The sequence below is a fragment of the Euprymna scolopes genome, chromosome 35, assembly GCF_053919585.1.
Source record: "Euprymna scolopes isolate OS-2025 chromosome 35, ASM5391958v1, whole genome shotgun sequence".
Lineage (NCBI taxonomy): Eukaryota > Metazoa > Mollusca > Cephalopoda > Sepiida > Sepiolidae > Euprymna > Euprymna scolopes.
In genome coordinates this window covers 35,768,384-35,788,450 of record NC_136516.1, presented here as the reverse complement: position 1 = coordinate 35,788,450, position 20,067 = coordinate 35,768,384, and the positions used below count along the sequence as shown (strand labels likewise).

The 20,067-nt window shown below is 33.9% G+C and overlaps 1 protein-coding gene across 1 annotated transcript in view; it reads right to left on the bottom strand.

The window, feature by feature from the left end:
• Positions 1-2,486, bottom strand: part of LOC145259815 (cleavage and polyadenylation specificity factor subunit 1-like) — a 130,234-nt gene extending 127,748 nt beyond the window's left edge. Inside the window, exon 1 of the mRNA XM_080117616.1 lies at positions 2,408-2,486. The gene's annotated coding sequence lies outside the window, so the exon portion shown is untranslated. The remainder of the gene's footprint in view (positions 1-2,407) is intronic.
• Positions 2,487-20,067: the final 17,581 nt, after the last annotated feature.

The following is a 20,067-nucleotide window of genomic DNA, read 5'->3' as shown; positions in this document are numbered from 1 at the left end:
TTAAATTTGAATATATTATTTATTCACCTTTTCTCTTCAATTTGTGATATGTAAGACTTTGGTACATAAATTAATTATTTACTTTTTAATAGACATTTCAAAATGGGAGGCGTGAATTATTCGACCCCCTGTCTTTCCAAGCTTATAACTCCTCGAAAAATGTAATTCAAGCCCTAATTTTTTTTTCAATTAAAAGGAGCAAGGACCAAGGTTCCATTAAAAAAAATTTTTTTTAAAATAACGTGGTTTTAAAAAAAAAAAAAAAAAAGGTTTTAAACTTCAAACTTTACAGGTAAAATTCTAAAAAAACACTTTTTTTTTTTTAAATTTGAATATATTATTTATTGACCTTTTCTCTTCAATTTGTGAGTAAATTAATTATTTAATTTTAATAGACACTTGAAAATAGGGGGGGGGGCGTGAATTTAAAAAAACTCGTTTGTCTAAAATATTATATTCGGTTTATTGGAAAGAACATAAAATTTCACATTGACCCTGAAAATATCGTAAAAATAGAATCAATAGAAAAATTTTGATAGATTTTTAAAGTTTAAAAATTGAAAAATATTGAGTTCGGAAAATTCATTACTGTTTTAAATATATATATATATATATATATATATATATATATATATATATTTCTATTATTTTTAAAACAACTTTAATAGTTTATTTTGGAAGTATAATCCATAAAGAAAATAAACAACCCACTTTTAACAGAGAAATTACGAGATTTTTATATTTTATTCGCAATTTCGTGTTAGGGGTTTCAAAAATTCCTACAAAAATTCTGATACACCTACTGATCCGCGCTATTTTTTAGATCGTATTTCCAAGTTTAATTAAATAAATGTTATCAAAGGCAAGATAAGTTACTTTTCTACCAAACTGGATATATTTTTCGTATTTTTATTCAATGTAACATGTTTATTCAGCTCGAAAACCATACAGTGTTTACCGAAACATTCAAGATGGCGTCTTATTCTCTCTTTAACACGGTAAGTTTGGGAAAAGGTGTTATAAAAAAAACGGATAAAATACTGTTAAAAACTCGCTCATTACCGTGACATAGGTTGACATATATTCGGCGGATTTTTAATAGTATTTTGTGTAGTTTTTTAATTGTAACACCTTTTCCCAAACTTACGGTTTTAAAGAGGATGTGAGACGAGACGCCATCTTGAATTTTCGAATACATACATCGGTAAACACTGTACGTTTTTCGAGCTTAATAAATATGTTACATTGAATAAAAACACAAAAAATATATCCAGTTTGGCAGAAAAGTAACTTATCTTGCCTTTGATAACATTTATTTGTTATATATTTGTTTTTTGACAACTTTTTCGAATCTATGTGTACAGTAATACAAACCCAAAGTTTTGTTTTTTGGGTTTGTATTACTGTACACAGATTCGAAAAAGTTGTCAAAAAACAAATATATAACAAATAAATATTATCAAAGGCAAGATAAGTTACTTTTCTACCAAACTGGACACATTTTTTTTGTTTGTATTCAATGTTCAGCTTGAAAAACATGTAGTGTTTACCGATGTATTGAAAAATTCAAAATGGCGCCCGACACTCTCTTTAACATGGTAAGTTTGGGAAAAGGTGTTATAAATAATAAACTAAACAAAATACTATTTTAAAAAAACACCGAATATATGTCAACTTATGTCACGGTAACATATAATGAGGGAATTTCTAACAGTATTTTGTCTAGTTTTTTATTTATAACATTTTTTCCTGAACTTACCGTGTTAAAGAGAGAGTCGACCGCCATTTTGAATTTTCCAATACATCGGTAAACACTATGTTTTTCGAGCTGAATAAACATGTTACATTGAATAAAAACACGAAAAATATATCCAGTTAGGTAGAAAAGTAACTTATCTTGCCTTTGATAACATTTGTTATATATTTGTTTTTTTGACAACTTTTTCGAATCTATGTGTACAGTAATACAAACCGAATTGTTTTTCTCGCAAAACTCATGTCGCGATTTGACTTTGATTAAAAAGTAGTTTTACTTTGCAATTGCTAATGTAAACTAATACGTTTTTCATTGGAATATGAAAGTAAATACCGACTTAAAATTACTTTCGTAAACCAGAATAAATACTGTTTTTCATTTTGTTTTGTAAAAAACAAATAACAAAAGAATCATTTTGTTACAATTAAAACTTAACATACACGTGCTGGACTGCTGGTATGGAGTGAAACGATAACGATTTTTGTTATGTGATCAAATCATAAATTCAAAACAAAAAGGATTATAAGATTTAAAAAAAAAAAAAAACTCATTTAAGTTTTAGCAACAAATAGCTAACAAAGATTTTAAAATAATAATTACCAAGAGAATAAAATAAAATAAAATAACGAAAAAAAAACAACATTAACAAACCTATAAGAAGTTTTTGGATAAATCCAGCGCCATTTTCTTACAGACAGTAAAGTTAGCATTTATATGAGCTTCCTTGTTTCCCAAAAAATAGCTTTAAAAAACAAAATAAATTAATGCTACGAAAGAATTATTACCAAATAATTTTGATATTGTATATAAATTCAACATATGAATTTCTATATTAATATTAATGTAGGTCATGTCTTAAAATTATTTTAAATTAAAAATGAAGTATGTATTTTTTTTTTTTAATATATTAAATCTATATAATTAAGAGAATAGCTTTTAAGTTAGTTTCGTATAATTCTAATACACTTTTTCCTCTTCAATCTTTGAAAGAAGCCAACTTTTTTTTTTTTTACGAGGTAATCACCTCTTATCAAAGCCCGGAAGCCACTCGGGGATAAAGGTTATTGCGTGTACAGTAATCAATGGGATAGTATCGTAGTAATCGTTAGTATTGGAAATTTGATAAAGTGTCTTACTTAAGGGGGCGGTTCCGGTTCATCAGGAATTTGTTTATGTTGGACTTGAAGACACCCAAATTGTAGTCAGGTGGGAAACAGGCAAACGGAAGAGAGTTCCACAGGCGTGCACTGTAATGTTTTGAAGGGTTTAATATAAGAACAGAACAAAAAGAGAAATATGAAATAATACAGGATTTATTGACTCCTCTTCCAGCCCGCGTGGGCCTCGATTACATTACATTTCTTTGGTCTCCCATTCCAAAAGAGTTCAAATAAGAGGAAAGAGGGTTAACAGTCCAAGGGAGATAATTCCGATTATTCCACATCCCCCTTTCAGGTCCCAAATTCATAGTGAAAGTTTCTCTGGTGGTTGAATTTTTCTACCACTCTTTGTATATTTTACTTTGGGACTTTCTGAGTTAAAGGATTGGATATCCTCATGTACAGTTGACTGCACATCTGTTTGGTTAGTTTGTCCCATTAAATTATTGTAGCTGCACTCAGGAATGTCTCTGGATGCATTTGGTAAGACAGATAATTCTGTCGGTGCAGCTATTTGAGGAAAATCGATGTGCTCATTTCTTTTTCGAAGATGGTTTCTGTTTCTACGAAACAATCCTGAGTCCGTTTCAACCAGGACTGATCTTGGAGTAACAGTATCTACCACTTTGGCTGGGCTCGTTTTGGGTGTTTTCACCCAAACTGCCTGTCCTTGGGAAACAGGGGTTTGTTCTCTAGTTCTATGACTTTTATCAAAATACAACTTCTGTTTCATTTTGACCCGAGCGTCTGCTTCTTTGAATTTTTCGACACTTTGTTGATAATTTTCATTTTGATGAGGAAGTGCTGGAATGCGAGTCCTGAGTTTCCTATTCATCAACAATTCTGCAGGGCTTTGGCCATGCTGTAGTGGAGTAGTACGGTAATTAAGTAAAGCAATGTAAGGATCCTTTGACTTTTTAAAAAGATTTTTGACTGTCTGAACAGCACGTTCTGCTTCGCCATTGCCTTGAGGATGGTGTGGACTGCTGGTAAGGTGAATAAAACCATAGATTTTTGCAAACTCCAGGAAATCTTTAGATATAAATTGAGGGCCATTGTCACTTATTATCATTTCAGGTATACCGTACTTAGCAAATATTGATTTGCAGTGGTTTACGATACAACTTGCATTGGTATTTTCAAGATGTGATATTTCTATCCATCTTGAATAATAGTCTATAACTATGAGGTATTTGTGGCCATTAAATTCAAATAAATCCATTGCAACTTTTTGCCAAGGGTAGTCTGGCAACTTGGTTGGTTGTAGGGGTTCTGGCGGATATCTTCTTTCTTTTTCACAAATACTACATTTTTCTATTTTCTCCCCTATTTGCTTTGAAAGTCCTGGCCACCAAACATTACTCCGTGCCAACGCTCTACATTTCACGATACCTTGGTGTCCCTCATGAAGACGATCCAAGATGTCTTTTTGAAGATCCACAGGGATGATTAGTCGGTTCTGATACAGTAAAAGTCCTTGGCAGACTGTAAGGTCCTGCCTTATAAACCAGTAGGGTCTTAGCTGAGGGTCTCGTGTAGCGGCTTCAGGCCAATGGTCCATTTTATAATAGTTCATGACTTGACTGCAGATTTTGTCAGAGTGTTGTTTCACCCTTATTTCTTCCAATCTCCTGTCGGTAACAGAGATGTTTTGTATAATTGAACGGATGAACATGTCTGTCTCTGTCTCCTGCTCAAATTCATGTTTGGTTGGTAGGCTGTTTGGAGCTCTAGATAGAGTGTCTGCTGTAATGAGATTTTTCCCAGCGGTATGCATGATTTCATAAGTGAATCTCATTAAGCGCATACGGAAACGTTGTATCCTTGGGGTTAGTTCATCAAGCCGTTTTGTTTTTAATAATGCCAATAATGGCTTGTGATCCGTTTCAATTATGAACTTATGCAGCCCAATCAAAAAGTCGGCAAATTTTTCGCAACACCAAGTGACTGCAAGGGCTTCTTTCTCAACCTGAGCATATCTCTGTTCCGTTTCAGTAAGTGCTCTCGATGCATAAAATACAGGTCTCCAGTCATTCCCTTGTTTCTGGAGCAGTACTCCTCCCAAGCCATAGGAAGATGCATCAGCCGAAATTTTTGTTGGCTTATCAGCACTATAATGGAGCAGTACCGGTGCAGAACTCAGATTTTTCTTTAGTGTTTTAAATGCAGTTTCCTGAGGCTCATCCCAAATCCATGCATTGTCTTTCCTCAGGAGATCTCTGAGTGGTTTTGTGGTCTCTGCTAAATTTTTAGCAAATTTACCAACATGATTTGCCATCCCTAGCAGTCGTCGCAGTTCAGACACGTTTTGTGGTCTGGTCATGTTCATGATTGCGTTAATCTTCTCTGGGTCTATTTGGATACCTTCTTCGGAAATGAGTTGCCCGATAAATTTAATTTTGCTAACAGAGAATACACATTTATCATTTAATGTTATTCCTGCTGCCTCCATTCTCTCTAGCACTATTTTTAAACGACGGTCATGCTCCTGTTGGCTTCTCCCACTGACAAGAACATCATCTATGTCACAGATGACTCCTGGTATTCCTGACAAAATGTGTGTCATTTCGCGGTGAAAAATTTCAGGGCCTGAACTTATTCCAAATGGTAGGCGCTTATAGCAATATCTTCCAAATGGCGTAATAAAAGTGGTAAGCTTCTGAGAATCTTCATGCAACATAATTTGATGGAATCCGCTGTTGCAGTCCAGTTTACTAAATATCTTGGCTCCATCAAGTTGAGCTAATAACTGGTCCGAAGAAGGCAGTGGGAAATGTTCACGCTTCACACTTTCATTAAGTTTAGTGAAGTCAACACAAAGTCTGATTTTACCATCCTTCTTTGGAACTGCTACAATAGGAGCACACCAATCAGTAGGCATTTCGATTGGGCGGATGATATCTTCACTTTCTAATCTTTTAAGCTCCTCCTGGACTTTTTGTTTCATAGGAATGGCTAGTCGTCTGGGAGTTGTAATTGAAAAAGGTTGAGCATTCTTATCCAAATGTATTTTATAAACATGCTTCAGTTTTCCTAGTCCCGTAAATACTTTTGAAAAAATTTTTTTGTACTGGTGATCTCTGCCTTCTATAGAGTTGATCTTGCTCAACAAGTTCAAAGCTTTAATTGCTGGTCCACCCAACAATGGTTCCATCAAGTCCTTAACGATGTACAACTCTTGCAGTGAATTTTTTTCTCTATAACAAAGTGTAGCATCTACTTTTCCAATCACCTTTATCTTGTTCTGACCTGGTCCATATAGTCTTTTATCCGTCTGCTTTATTATAGGAGAATTTTTCCTAAAGAACCGGTCCGGCACTACAGTAACATCAGCGCCTGTGTCCAATCTGAAGTTGACTATTCTGCTGTTCTTCGCGGTGGTGACCTTTATATTGGCTTGCCAGTCAATTTTTCCTTCCTCTTCACCGTTTTTAATGTTTCCCAATGAGATCGACCCTAGGAAGTCATTTTCTTCTTTTGCAACTCCCCTTACCGATTTTGTTCTACATTCCGATGCATAATGTCCTAGTTTTTTACATTTATTGCATGTTGCATGCATCGCTGGGCAGTCATCTCTGCCGTGTGAAGTAAAATATCCACATCGTATGCACTTTCTTTTAGTCATTTTATTATTATACTGAAAATTATTTCTTCTAAATACACGGTTTATTTGTGTATCTGGTTCTGCCGAGGATATAGCTTGTGACTGTTGCTTTGAGGTTTCATGTGCTCTACCCATTTGCAGGCATTTATCTAGAGTTAAGGTTTTATCGGCTAAAAATTTTTCCCTTAACATATCATCCTTCACCCCAACAACAACTTGATCCCTAATTAATCTGTTCGTTAATTGTCCAAAATTGCAACTTTTTGCAAGCTGGCGTAGAACCGCTATATAGGTTTCTATATTTTCTTCCGGTTCCTGCTTTCGAAGGTGAAATTTGTATGACTCGTACGCTTCATGCGTTTCTCCAACAAAGAAGTCCTCAAATTTTTGCAAGACTTTTTGAAGATTATTTCGATCCTCCTCCGAATTAAAATGTAACCCTTCAAAAATATCGAAACATTCCTCACCGATTATAGAAAGGAAAACAGAAGTCTGATATACTGAATCAACCTCGTTTGACAATCGACTGGCCACAGAATAATTCAAAAAATTTCGTTTAAATTTCCTCCAATTGTTTGCAACATTTCCTGACAGAGACATTTTTGCCGGGGGCGGTATATTGGCGTTGAAATTTCTTTGAGCCATAATTTTCTTTCTTTCTTTTTTTTTTTCTTTATTTCTTTTTTTTTTTTGTAAAAATAAAACAAACTTACTAGTTTTCTGACGAAACTTTTTTTTTTTTTTTTTTTTTTTTTTTTGGTAATTTACTTCGGTTGTCCGGGTTTGTTTGCTGTTTTGATGTCTTTCTTTTTTCCTTTTATATATAAAATTCTTCTTTTTCTTTTTTTTTCGATCCTACTTCTGACATCATGTAATGTTTTGAAGGGTTTAATATAAGAACAGAACAAAAAGAGAAATATGAAATAATACAGGATTTATTGACTCCTCTTCCAGCCCGCGTGGGCCTCGATTACATTACATTTCTTTGGTCTCCCATTCCAAAAGAGTTCAAATAAGAGGAAAGAGGGTTAACAGTCCAAGGGAGATAATTCCGATTATTCCACATGCACTTCTAAGAAAGAAGCTTTGTTCATGGAATCTACGTTTTGGTTCTGGCACAGATAAAGAGTGGGGAAAATTTTTGACAGTGGTTTCAACTAGACGGGTGTTTATCGTGAAAGCTTGGCGAGGGGGGGACCAGAGATTGGAGCTCAGACGAGCACTTGCCATGGAAATAACGATAAAACAAAGACAGACTCGCAACGTCTCTTCTGTGGGAGAGAGGTTGCAGGGAAAAGAAAAGAGCATCCCCCACTAAGCCACAAAGTTTATTTTGTACTCTGTCAAGGCAGGATAGGCTGTTTTTAGCAGCTCCTGCCCAAATGTGGCAGCAGTACTCCATCCTTGGACGTACTTGGCTTTTATATAGATAGAGAATTGCATCAGTAGTGAGAGTGAGATATCTTCTGGAGCGGTAGAAGGATCCTACCATTTTTCCAGCGACCTTGGCAACTGACTTGATGTACGTGTTCGATTTCAGGTCAGGAGTAAAGGTCAAGCCCAGAAACATGGAGCCATCCATTTTAATTGATGCCAGATGGGGATCAGAGCGTTGATGATTTAAAGATTGGAGCTTGGTTTTAGATGCATTAAAAATAACCAGTCACCTCTTTCCCCCACTGTACCATGCGCTCAAGTTCAGAGGAGAGAGAATCAGAGAACTTTGTCATTTATGGCCTTAGATGTGTTGCCATAGATGGTCGTGTCATCAGCATAGATGTCAACAAATGATTTAAGTATGTGTTTTGGGAGATCATTGATGTAGATCAGGAAGAGAGTTGGCCCCAGGATGGACCCCTGAGGGACTCCAGCATTAATACTGTGGGCCTCTAATTTCTGCCCATCAACCACTACTCTTATGAGCCTATCAGAGAGAAATGATTTAATGATTGAGTATATTTTATTTTTAAGTATTTATATTTTTATTTTATACTTTTGGAATTTTGTAATTCATTATGGGACAAGGAGAAAATAATTTATTATTAATTCTTGTCATTCAGATATTTTCATATTTAAAATGTAAATTTTTCTTTTTAACTTTTTTAATGTCTAGAAAGTTAATTTATCACCAAAAAAAAATTATAAGTTTTGTCAAAAAAATGTACTTTTTAGTTTTGTTACCTTTTAGAATTTACTTTTGTAAAAAAAAATATTTTTGCCAAAAAAAAAAAAAAATTCTTTTTAATTATATTATTATATCATTTTTAAATAAAAATTAAATTTTGCCAAAAGGTTTAATATTTACTTCTGTAAAAAAAAAAAAAAACAAAAAAAAAAAAACAAAGTACTTGTACAGTTTAATCAAGACATTAAAAAATAAAAATATTGAAAAAAGGTTATATTGCACGTATCCGTTATGGAACATTATCAAATGAAATAAACTAAAGTGGAGTGTAATTATTTCCAAATAACTATTTTATTTACAAATTCGAATTTAAAACTTGTCTGAAAAAAGAGAAGATGCAAAAAAAAAAAAAAAAAAAAAAAAGAGAGGTTGTCTTTTTTATTCTTTTTTTTTTCTTTATTTTTATTTTTTTTTTTTTGCATCTAAAAATATCAAAATGCATTTCGTTTCTGTATCTGCATTTAGCAATTTTAAGTTTATACTTGACAGCAGTGTAGGGGACTAGGATATATAAATACCCCAATCCCGTTACAAAAGAATAATGAAACGAATGGGAATTGAAGGAAACAAAGACTCAATTAATGGATAAGATAAATGTCGTTTATTTGCTGTTGAAAGAAATGAACGTTTTAGTTATAACATGTCCGCGCGTATGTAACCAATGTCCGTTTCAGGACTGGTGTTGTAGCAAGAATAGGAAATGTGTTTTCATCTCAAGTTCGGGTCACTATTGTTTGTTCGCGTGTGGGAAGAGAAATAAATGTTGTAGGAAAATTGAGAATGGTAGTCCAGCGTGTAGACAAAGAAGAGGATATTAGAGTTGTCATCAGTTAGTAGTCAGCGACGCGAAGGTGTTCTTAGTGGCCAGTAGTAGATGGAAAGAGAAAGAGTGAGAATGTAGACATACAGTCTTTAGCTCATGCCCCATACATAGTAGGAAGTGGGTGTGAGGTACGCGTGCGCGCGCGCCGAAACGGCGGCGGCTTGTTAGCCCAACCTCTCTCGTTGAGAGTTGGTTCTAAAGAGAATTAGAAACAGCTTATCGCCTTGTTTTTATACTCGTTTCCAGAGTGTATTTTGCGCATGTGTATTTCCTTAGAAAGCGAAAGTGACGTCGTCCATGTGCTGTGTTCGTGTTCGCGTGTGTGAGTACATGTGTATACGTAAGTGTGTGTGTATATATACGTGAATGTGAGTGTATGTACGCGAACGTGAATAAGTGTACATGTGTGGACGTGGGCGCGTATGTTTGTGTGCGCGTATGTATATGACAGCTTGAAATATGAATGTGTGTTTTGTGTGAGACTTGAAAAAGGCTCGTACAGTTATTAAACCTACAAAAGCCCATATTGCCAATTTCCTAATGTTGTCATATGCAAGCCAAATCTTACTGTAAACAAATTAAACAACTAATTGAGGTAAAAGTTGCATTTTTTTTTTCCAATGAAAATCACTCCAGACATGGCATGAATGTGTTTGATATACAGTGCTAAAAAAAAAAAATATTAAATAAGTGTTCGATAGATTAATTCCAACCCAGAAAATAATCATCCCCCCCCCTTTGTCAGAAACAAAATTCATGGAATGTGAGAACTAAAGGACAAAATAAGGAAAACGAGTTACAATGCTGCCGAAAATAAACTCAAGGTTCATTTGTCAAATACGCAAATTTAATCATATTTAAAGAACAAATACTTGAATAAATTTTATAAAAACTAAATCTATTCCACTCTGCTAAATCGGTAAATAAAGGTTTTGTGTACCAGTAGATTAACTTCTATTTTAGTCATTAAAATTTTAAGAACAAGGAAATATTTTTTGTTTGTGTCCATTAGAGTGAAATAAATTCTTGGCTTTATTTTTTACTAGCAAGACACACCCGGCATTGCCCAGTCGTAAAATATGCTTGAATATGATATTTTAATTTATCCAGATTCTGTATATATATATATTATTATAGTCAATTTTGTATCGATTATTTTATATTATATCGTACCCAATATATAGCCTTGATTTCAAAAGTTAAAAAATAAAGATTATAGGTGCCATCAGCTAGAATCGAAACTGAAACCAAAAACAAAATTTATAGTGTTCCAGCCTGAGATGTTACCACATAGCCATTATCAATCGGATATGAAATAACTAAAAAAAAAAAAACTAACATTAATATACAAGTGTATATATGAGGGGTCTTAAATAAGTTTCCAGACTTTTTCCATGTGGGCACTTTTATTGATAGTATACACATGAAACTGTAGCCGCCTTTAAAGTAATCTCCTCCGGCTACAATACACTTGTTGTACCGTTCCAACAACTTCTGGAAAGCCCCATGGAAGTCCTTTTATGTGAGCGTGTCAATGATCTTTGTCACAGCCTCTTTCATCTCCTCAATCGTCTCTTAACGACAGCCTCCAAGGTTTTCCTTGAGCTTAGGGAATAAACAAAAGTCACAGGTAGCAAAGTCTGGACTATAAAGAGAGTGAGAAATGTCTTGATGCCCATCTTGTTCATGATAACATCTTTTTTTCTGATCTTCTTTTAGCACCCTTGAGACAAACTTTATCCAAATTTTCAGTTCCTTGTGGAAAATTGTAATAGTTCCCGCACCAACATCAAACTGTGTGTACTTATTGTCTCTATAGACACATGATGGTCCTTATCCATGAAATTCTTCATTTGGTCAATCAACTCTGGTATTCTGACTTCCTTACTTTTCTCACACCTCTCATCATCCCTCACAGACTCCCTGCCTTCTTTGAATCTCTTATGCCACTCAGAAACTGATGCTCGATTCATGCAAGATGGTCTAAAAGCAGTCTGAAGCATTCCATACGTTTCTGTGGCATTTTTTCCCATATTTAAAAAAGAATTTTATTGCATATCATTCTTCTAAAGTGTCCTCACGTCTAGATTGCATTTTTGAAATTCACCAGCTGTGACAATCAGGCTTTAGTAGGGTGTATTTCAATTTTTACTGTAGCTGTTCATTTGAACCTGAAATCATAAAAATTAGTCAGCCATCTCATAAAATGTACATAGCAAAAACATACTGAATTTTCAAGAATCTACAACAATTTTAAATATCTGCACAAAATGTCTGGAAACTTACTGAAGGCACATCGTATGTATTTGATACAACTGTTATCCCAGGCAAAATGTATTTTTTATTAGTGGAAGGAGGGATTCGGCATTACTATTTGGTATGGTAACTAGAACACCTTCCTTCTCTGCAGGGTTGTATCTGCTGAAGACAGGTTTTGTATCAGAATTCTCCAATAAGTATCAAAAATCAATAATTAAAAAAATCCCATAAAAGAACGAACAGACCAATTTTGATCAATGTTAACTCTGTTATACAGCCTAACATCACAAGTACATTTTAGAAGTTTTATCACTGCACAAGCAGAATAGTCTGACGTATACAACCAGCAGTAAGTTCTCTGATAAGACAGAAGTGCATTTGAAATGAATGTTTCTGTTTAGAACACAATGAAACCATGATAGAAATGCGCAGTGGAAGTATACTGGGCCCATAACCTGTTAAGTGTTGAGACATTATGTTGAACAAAGATGGCGGTGAAGAAGCAGTGCAGTCCGATCCTGAATTTAGTTGCCAGTAACAAAGATGGTGGCAAAGAAGCAGTGCAGTTTAGATCAGATCCTGAGTGTAATTGCGAATAACAAAGATGGCAGCAAAACTGATTGAATCCAAAATTCGGCAAATTTTATAGTAACTTTGGAAGTTTTTCATTGGTTGCTCACCATGACTTGTGGTTATAAAAATGATCGTCGAAATCATTGGTGTCATAACCCCATCAGGAGTCAAAAACATTTAACACTTTTTGCATTTTAAACTTTAATTAAAGCCATATATAAAAATAATTTTATAAAATCCGCAGTAGGTTCTTTACAGTGCAATGTAGACTACAGTGTATTGTAGACAAAATCATAGCGAGGAGACATGTAAGGTTCGTCCTGGTGCATCTTGGTGATGAAAAATATGCAATTTCACCGATTTCGATGGCACTAAAAGTATAAGAAGTGTAGAGCATTCATTGATTGTAATTCAATCTCGGACAATGTCAGGTCTCCCTGCTAGTATTTATTTTAAATTCATTATTTATCAAAACTAAAAGCAATTCAAGTATAAGTATTGATAAGATAGATTGTCAGTTAAATATTGAAGAATATCATTGATTGAAATTGATGAATAGTATGAATAAAATTTGAATATTTATGAGGACGGTTTATAGCAAGTATTTGTTTACATTGGATTTGAAGATGACTACATTGTAGCCCTCAGGGAAGCAATCTGCAGGCAACATCTGTTCATGGAAATTCTGTTTGATGTGGATGCTCATACTTGAATTTAAATATATTTTTCTTTTTTTTTCCTTCTTCTCCATTGGTTTTCATACTTGAATTTGAATTTTTTTTTTTCCTTCTCCTCTGTTGGTTTCCAGTTCCCAGCTTTAACGATATTAATAAGTTGAAACCAAATAAATATGGCATTTACGGTTTTTGCTTTCATTCAGGTTGCAGACAAACGGTAAGTTTGTTTTTCTTTTATTTTCTTCGTTACCATAATGTCACACTAGTCGAATGACATTGCAAAAGGTATGCGTGCAGATTCCTCCTCTTTACATCTTGGTGCTACCAGATCCGGTGTCTGAAGATATCGGCTTCCTGACTTAAATTTATTAAACATTAATGTTGTGTTTTTTTTTTTTCATTTGCAAAACTCGATCATGTTTTCCAAAAACAAAAACATTTTTCTCCACAAAGCAAGCAAACCAAACACCATGAATAAATATTTGAAAATCTAAAACAACTTGAAGCATAAAAACTATTTTTCTTTTCAAAATTACTAGATTTGTAATCAAACAACCTCAAAAACGGTTGATATGCTAAAAAAAACAAAACCACCAAACCAAACTCTACAAATAAATATTTAAAGAACTTGAAGCATAAAATCTTTTCATCAAAATGGCTGGATTTGGCATTAAACAACTTCAAAAATGGTTGATATACCGTAAAACAGAACAACCAAACTAATCTATCGTTTTTCTTTATCTTCGATTTTTTTTTTGTCTTCATCTTCATTATCTTCTACTTTGTCTTCGTCTTAAGAAAAAAAAGATTATCAGCTTTGGTATATCAATATGCTTGTATATCATTCCAATTTGTCAAATGAAATTCTGAATTTTTCAAAATCTTTATCCTGTTTGGTTAACAAAATCTAAATTTTCTCCCTAGGAAATTCGAAACCTGTTTTCTCCTGTGGCTCCTATTAAATCTATATATCTATAAAAGTGAACGTGTCTGTCTGTCTGTCTGTGTGTGTGTCTGTCTGTGTACATTTCCCTATGCAATAACTCTGTCAATTTTTAGTCTATAGACTCGAAATTTGAAATACCGGGTACTGAGATTTGGGAAAATCGATGTGACGGGTGTCAGCCAGAAATTTGGCTGTTAAGGGGTCAAATTTACACGATTTGACCTTTAAGAACTCTACCAAACTCCTCCGACAATTTTGGGTCTAGACACTTGAAATTTTAGATATAGGTTCCTTGAACCTGGATCTAACTTAATAAAGTAATTTGAGCCCGAAACAATAAATTTTAAGGGGTCATAATAGGGGTCAAAGTTTAAAAGAATTAACCATTTTTTTTTGTTTTTTTGCTTTTTTTGCACAGCATACACCTCCAAACACCCGAGCAACGCCGGGCACCCCTGCTAGTACTTCTATAAATACAAAGGATATGCAAATTCAGTATGTCTTGCTTGATTCTACTAATTTGTTAACGCATTCATTATTAACTCCTTATTTCTTGTCATTCACATAACCTGTTACATTGAATGTTCTTTTATCACGTCGTTCTATACTAAGGTCCTTATCGTTTTTTTTTTTTTTTACTTAATGCATTGTATCTCATATATGACTAGCGGGGATGCCCAGCATTGCCCAAGTATTAAGAGGTGGTGTAGTCAGGAACCCCGGTGGATGTAAAAACAAAAAAAGTGGGGGGGGGGTCAAAACAATAGTAGGCAGCCCAGGTGGAGAGAGGTGTTTAAAAAAAAAATTTTAAATCAAGTAAGATCAAGAGACTAAAAAGAAAGATATACTCTAATATATTTAAATGGTCGATTATCGAGAGGAAAATAATAATCCAACTTCTTTATGTTTGAGAGATAAAGAACTTTACTGGAACATTCCAATATTTACGTATCTCATATAGAGGTCAAGCGTTAGACTCAAGAAGGGAGCCCCTGGATTTCTGAGAATTTCGAATGTAGAAAAATGAAACGAAAACTTGAATGCCTACTAGACACTACCCTCGCACGTCTAAGGTTTTCATGTGCAGGTTTTGTCAGGACAACCTGGCATGAGGATACTTTTTCCCCTACAAGTAAACCCTGACTAAATATTCAAAATCACATTCTATTTGAAGCACAAATAAGATCTCCTTAGTATAGTTGACCAACACTGGCTTTTACAAGGAATGATGCACCTTCTCCAAGTGATGTTATCGCAAGTAATAGCACGAACCTAGATAATTCTACCAGACAAGATGAATTCTCATCCTAGAATCCAGTAAGAACAAGACACCACAAAAAAGGTATGCTATAACATATTTAAATGGTCAATTAAGGAAAGAAAAATTGTTCTCAACTTCTTTACTCTGTGTTTGAGGTAAAACGGGAACTTTAATGGAATGTTTGAATATCTGTTTTCAAATGAAGTAACATGAAACAAATATCTAATCTAGTCATTCAACATTTCGAACATATAAAGCAGCATACGACCTTGAGCATTTTTTTTTTTTTTTTACTCTGCACTACAAATATCACCCGATAATCAAAACTAGCTAACTCACCCACCTGCAGATTGTCTATTTATAAATTTTTAAAAGTACAAAACAAATTAATTTACAAATGATATGTATGCAAACATACATGCAGTTTCAGTATAAAAAATACCCAACATAGTTTAACAGGCCATAAAACCCAATCGTTGTATAACTGCTGTGTTTAAAAGAATGACACTAAACAGTTATGGAACAGATATTAGTTTGTTGAGATGTACACTACCAGTAGGGGAGAGAGAAACAAGCAAAAGTATTATTTCTTCTTATATTTTTAATAGATATGATCTGGTAGTTTAACGCTATATTGTGATACTATTAGTGATGGGACTTTTCCAATATTTTTCCCAATTCCGATACAATTACCAATTCCGTACTAAATTCCCAATTTCGATTCTTTATAAACTAGTGGGGGTGCCCAGCATTGCCCGGGTGTTTTGGAAGTGTAAACGAAAAAAAAAAAGTTTTGGTAGGAAGGTAGGCTTGAACCCAAAGCCTTGACGCTAAGGTGGAAAAGAAAGGGAAAAAACCTGACATCTTACCCACTTGGTCACGAAGGGAGAGGAATGAAAAACGTTTTAATGTAACGATTAAAAAGTTATATGACAAGTGCGGGAGGTCAAACATCACGCCATATGGGGAAACTTAACTTTGGCTGCAAGCCAGTGTCTGCGTTTCTCACGCATGAATAGCAATTGTCTGATATAAGGGATTTCCCCCGCATTAATCAAACCTCATTGCTTTTCTGGACGTCCCTGTCACAAGTGCCAGGGAGCTGCTTTATGCTACGGATTCAGTTTTGCTTTTATACTAAAAGCCAAACAAACACATGTAGACCAAGAAATATCTCGAAAATAGCATGTAAAAGTTGCTCAAATTAAAGATACACGCGAACTCGTTTCGTAAATATTATAATCTACGGAGCATATAAAAAGTTTTAAGAATGAGTAACCCCACCGAGTGCCCCCCTCTCCAAAAGTCTTTGCCGGACACACACATTTACGCTTTTATATTATAGATGTCTAAATATTTAATTATAGAGTTATTATTCTTCCTGATTACCGTAAAATCAGATGCCAAATGTGCATATATTTTCTCAAACGTAAAAACACACTTGTGTAGTGGGGGTGATCTATAGATTTTAGTTTTACTGGTAGTTTAAAATCAATAAATGTGTATTATTTTATTATTATTATCAGCAGTGGAAGATTTTGTTTTAAACAAAATCAAATAAAAAAGATAATTAACGGAATCGATTTTGGCATCGGAAAATATGCACAAATTTTCCTGATTCCGATACCCCAAATAGTTCCAATTTTTCTGATTCCTAATTCCAATTAATCGTCCTAACACTAGATGCTATTGACGTTGTTCCCTCCCCCACTCGCCTGTCCCCAAGTGTTAGGAAGCAAGCGAGAAAAGAAAAATGAAATATAACAAAAGAAAAACAAGTTCATCGTTAACCAAAGAACTTAATATGGTTGACAATGGTAGCAATGTTGGTAACAATATGAAATAATGAACGTAGATATATTTAGATTTGGTTTGCAAGCACTTTATGGAGTGGATGACAGAATCCAATGGAGGACAGTTGGACACTTGATAGCAATTAGAGGTTAGACTCCAAGGAAGACAGCTCATGGCTCGGATCAGATGGTGAAATGAATTGCTCAACTGACTAACCAATACAGCCTCTATAGTAGGTATAGATGTGGACGTCAGCATTTAGAGAGTCGATAGTATCACACACATCTAGAGTCCAGAAACTGTTGGAGTCTGTGTTTTTCTTCTTGCATTTTGTTTTATTTATTTTTATGAATATGAAAATATTTAAGATGAAAACATTAGTTCAAAGAATCCAGACATGAATAACCAATCCTCATGTCAAAATTGCAGAAATAGAATTAAGAAAATAATTTTTAATTTGTATGAGATTGATTCGAATCCACCATTGTTTTTATTGTTTTTTCAATTGCTGCAGATAAATTAATGACATTTAAAATTTAATTTTTTCTAATTTCTACCAGAAAAATGTTCCGTTTGGTTAAGAAATTCCATGCGGTTTGATCCAGAACCGGTTGTCAACCACAAGAAACAAACACAAAAAGGGGCTCCACAGTGTTCTAATCCTGTTGATGGCTTTAAAACAAGTTAACTGAATACAATTTTTTTTTTTTTTTTTTAAATGAATAAATAAAAATAAACTCCTGGAAGGATTCCTCCTGAATGTGCTTTTATATTTATTTTTACAAATTGATAAACTTGCACACTGTGGCATGTTTAGTGATGTACATGGTTGCAATACACGAGGCTCTAGATTGTAATTATGATCCGCTTGAGATTTTCCAAAAGATGTTAAGGTAGGAATCTTATCAGTAGCATACACTATAAGAGTTTTTCACGGTTCTAAATTCCTTTTCAGCATATATGTTAAACTAGCCTGAGAACCTGGCCTTGCCCGGGTGTTTGAAGGTGTGTGTTGAGCAAAAAACACAAAAGTGATAGTAGGCAGCCAGGCTCGAACCTGTACTGCAAAGGAAGAAAAGAATGTGCAAAAAAGTAAAAAAAAAAAAAAAAAAAACCATTGTGAAACAGGAAGTGACATAAGGCTAGTCAATCGAAAAGAGGGGATGACTTTTGAAAATATCGTAAAAAAAATGCGACTCCTCCCTGTAGAAAAGTGCCCAGTTGAGAGTGAAGGAATTAATGTTTTTAGCCAATTTTTCGATATTTGTCGTCCGAAGGGTTTAGCTTAAAAAAGGATACCGATCTTGTGAAAATCGGTCGCCTCTCTCGAAAGTTTTAGGTAGACATACATACATTTAAATAGACAGGGGAGATTTATATTATAGATGTCACATCTTGAATGAGTTTGTTTTTCCAAATTAAAATCATCCTATATTTCAGTTAATTTGGTAATTGCTAATGGAGAGAAAAGTGAGAGACTATATTTCCATTCGTTGTAATGATTGTCTTCAAAGCTTGCTGAGGAAAATAAGTCATTTAGAGTTGCAATGTACGTATGAATATCTATGAAGCATCATAGTGACTCTAAACCACATTCCCATCAACAACGACATTGGCTCCTGAATCACATCAGCCAAGATATTGTGACTGACACTCAAATTGAGAAATTATTTGAAGGTACTTGTACAGTTTACTAAAAAACATTAAAAAATGAAAACATCAAAGAAAGTTTATATTGTACATATCCGTTATGGAATGAAGTTCTCAAAAAAAAAAAAAAAATTCACTTTCATCAAGTAGTTTTTTTTTTTTTTGTTACAGCGAAAAAACAATTTGTTATGATACTGCGCAAAAGGTTTGATTTTTACAAAGAAAAGCTAGTATTCAAGATGGGGAGGGAGTGTTGGCACTTTAAATTAAGTTATTTCCCCGTGGCATGTTCAAAAAATTCAAGATGGCTACCTTCAACATGCTGTCATAAAAATGTTTTTCCGCTGTAAAAAACTACTTGATCAAATTAAGTGAAATTTTTTTTTTTTTTTTTTTTTTGAGATCTTCAGTCCAAAACAGATACGTACAATATAACCTTTTTTTTCGATATTTCCATTTTTTTAATGTCTTGATTAAACTCTTCAAGTACCTTATTTGAATAATCCAAATTTCAAGGCTTGCATTTAACACAATACAAATGATAATTAAAAAAAAAATTATTTTGTTAATGACACTAATCAAAAGGCAGAATATTATTTCTCTCCACCAAGTTAATAAAAGTAGTTAATGAGCACAAGCATCAACGTTGGTGTCCAAGTTTTCCGGTCTGGGCTCAACTATCTTCCGGATTTTGTGAAAGGCATGCATGTAAGTGCTCAAGAACAGTGTGTATGGTTTTCATTGGCCACCCCTTGAAATACCAGAATGGACTCGAGTTATATAAAGACAACATTGAAGTCATTCAGGAGCAACTTCACAGGTTGCTCTTGGATTGTGTTAGCATTCATGATTATCAACATTATTGTTCAAGTTTGCATTGGGTCTTATCAGCGTTGCTGTTGGATTAGGGTCAATTTCACTTTCTATATCTCCTCTCTTTTATTCAAACACGGTCACTAACTCCTCTTCTATGTCTATCAAAAAAAAAAAACAATGTGTGATTAGCAAATCTATGAAATGTTTCAATTTTACAAAGATTGTGATTAACGCTAGAGATGAAGATGTATAATTAAATAAGAGTTTTTTTAATTTTATTTTTTATTGAACATTTGTTATATCTCAGTAAAAGGCAATCATTTTTGTAAATGACCCTAATTGAAAAAGCAGATGGCACATGTTGGTGTGCATCAAGAATCCATTCTTGGCCCAACCCACTTAACGATCTTCCAAATCATATTAAAAGATCATTCGTTGACATCTATAGACAATTTATGGCAACACTTTAAAGTATGGTGAAGAAAAAATAAAGAAAAAAAGTTGCTTTAATTTCTCTAAAACTAAACTTTTCACCACTGAGACTGATTCTTAATTTGCAGTCG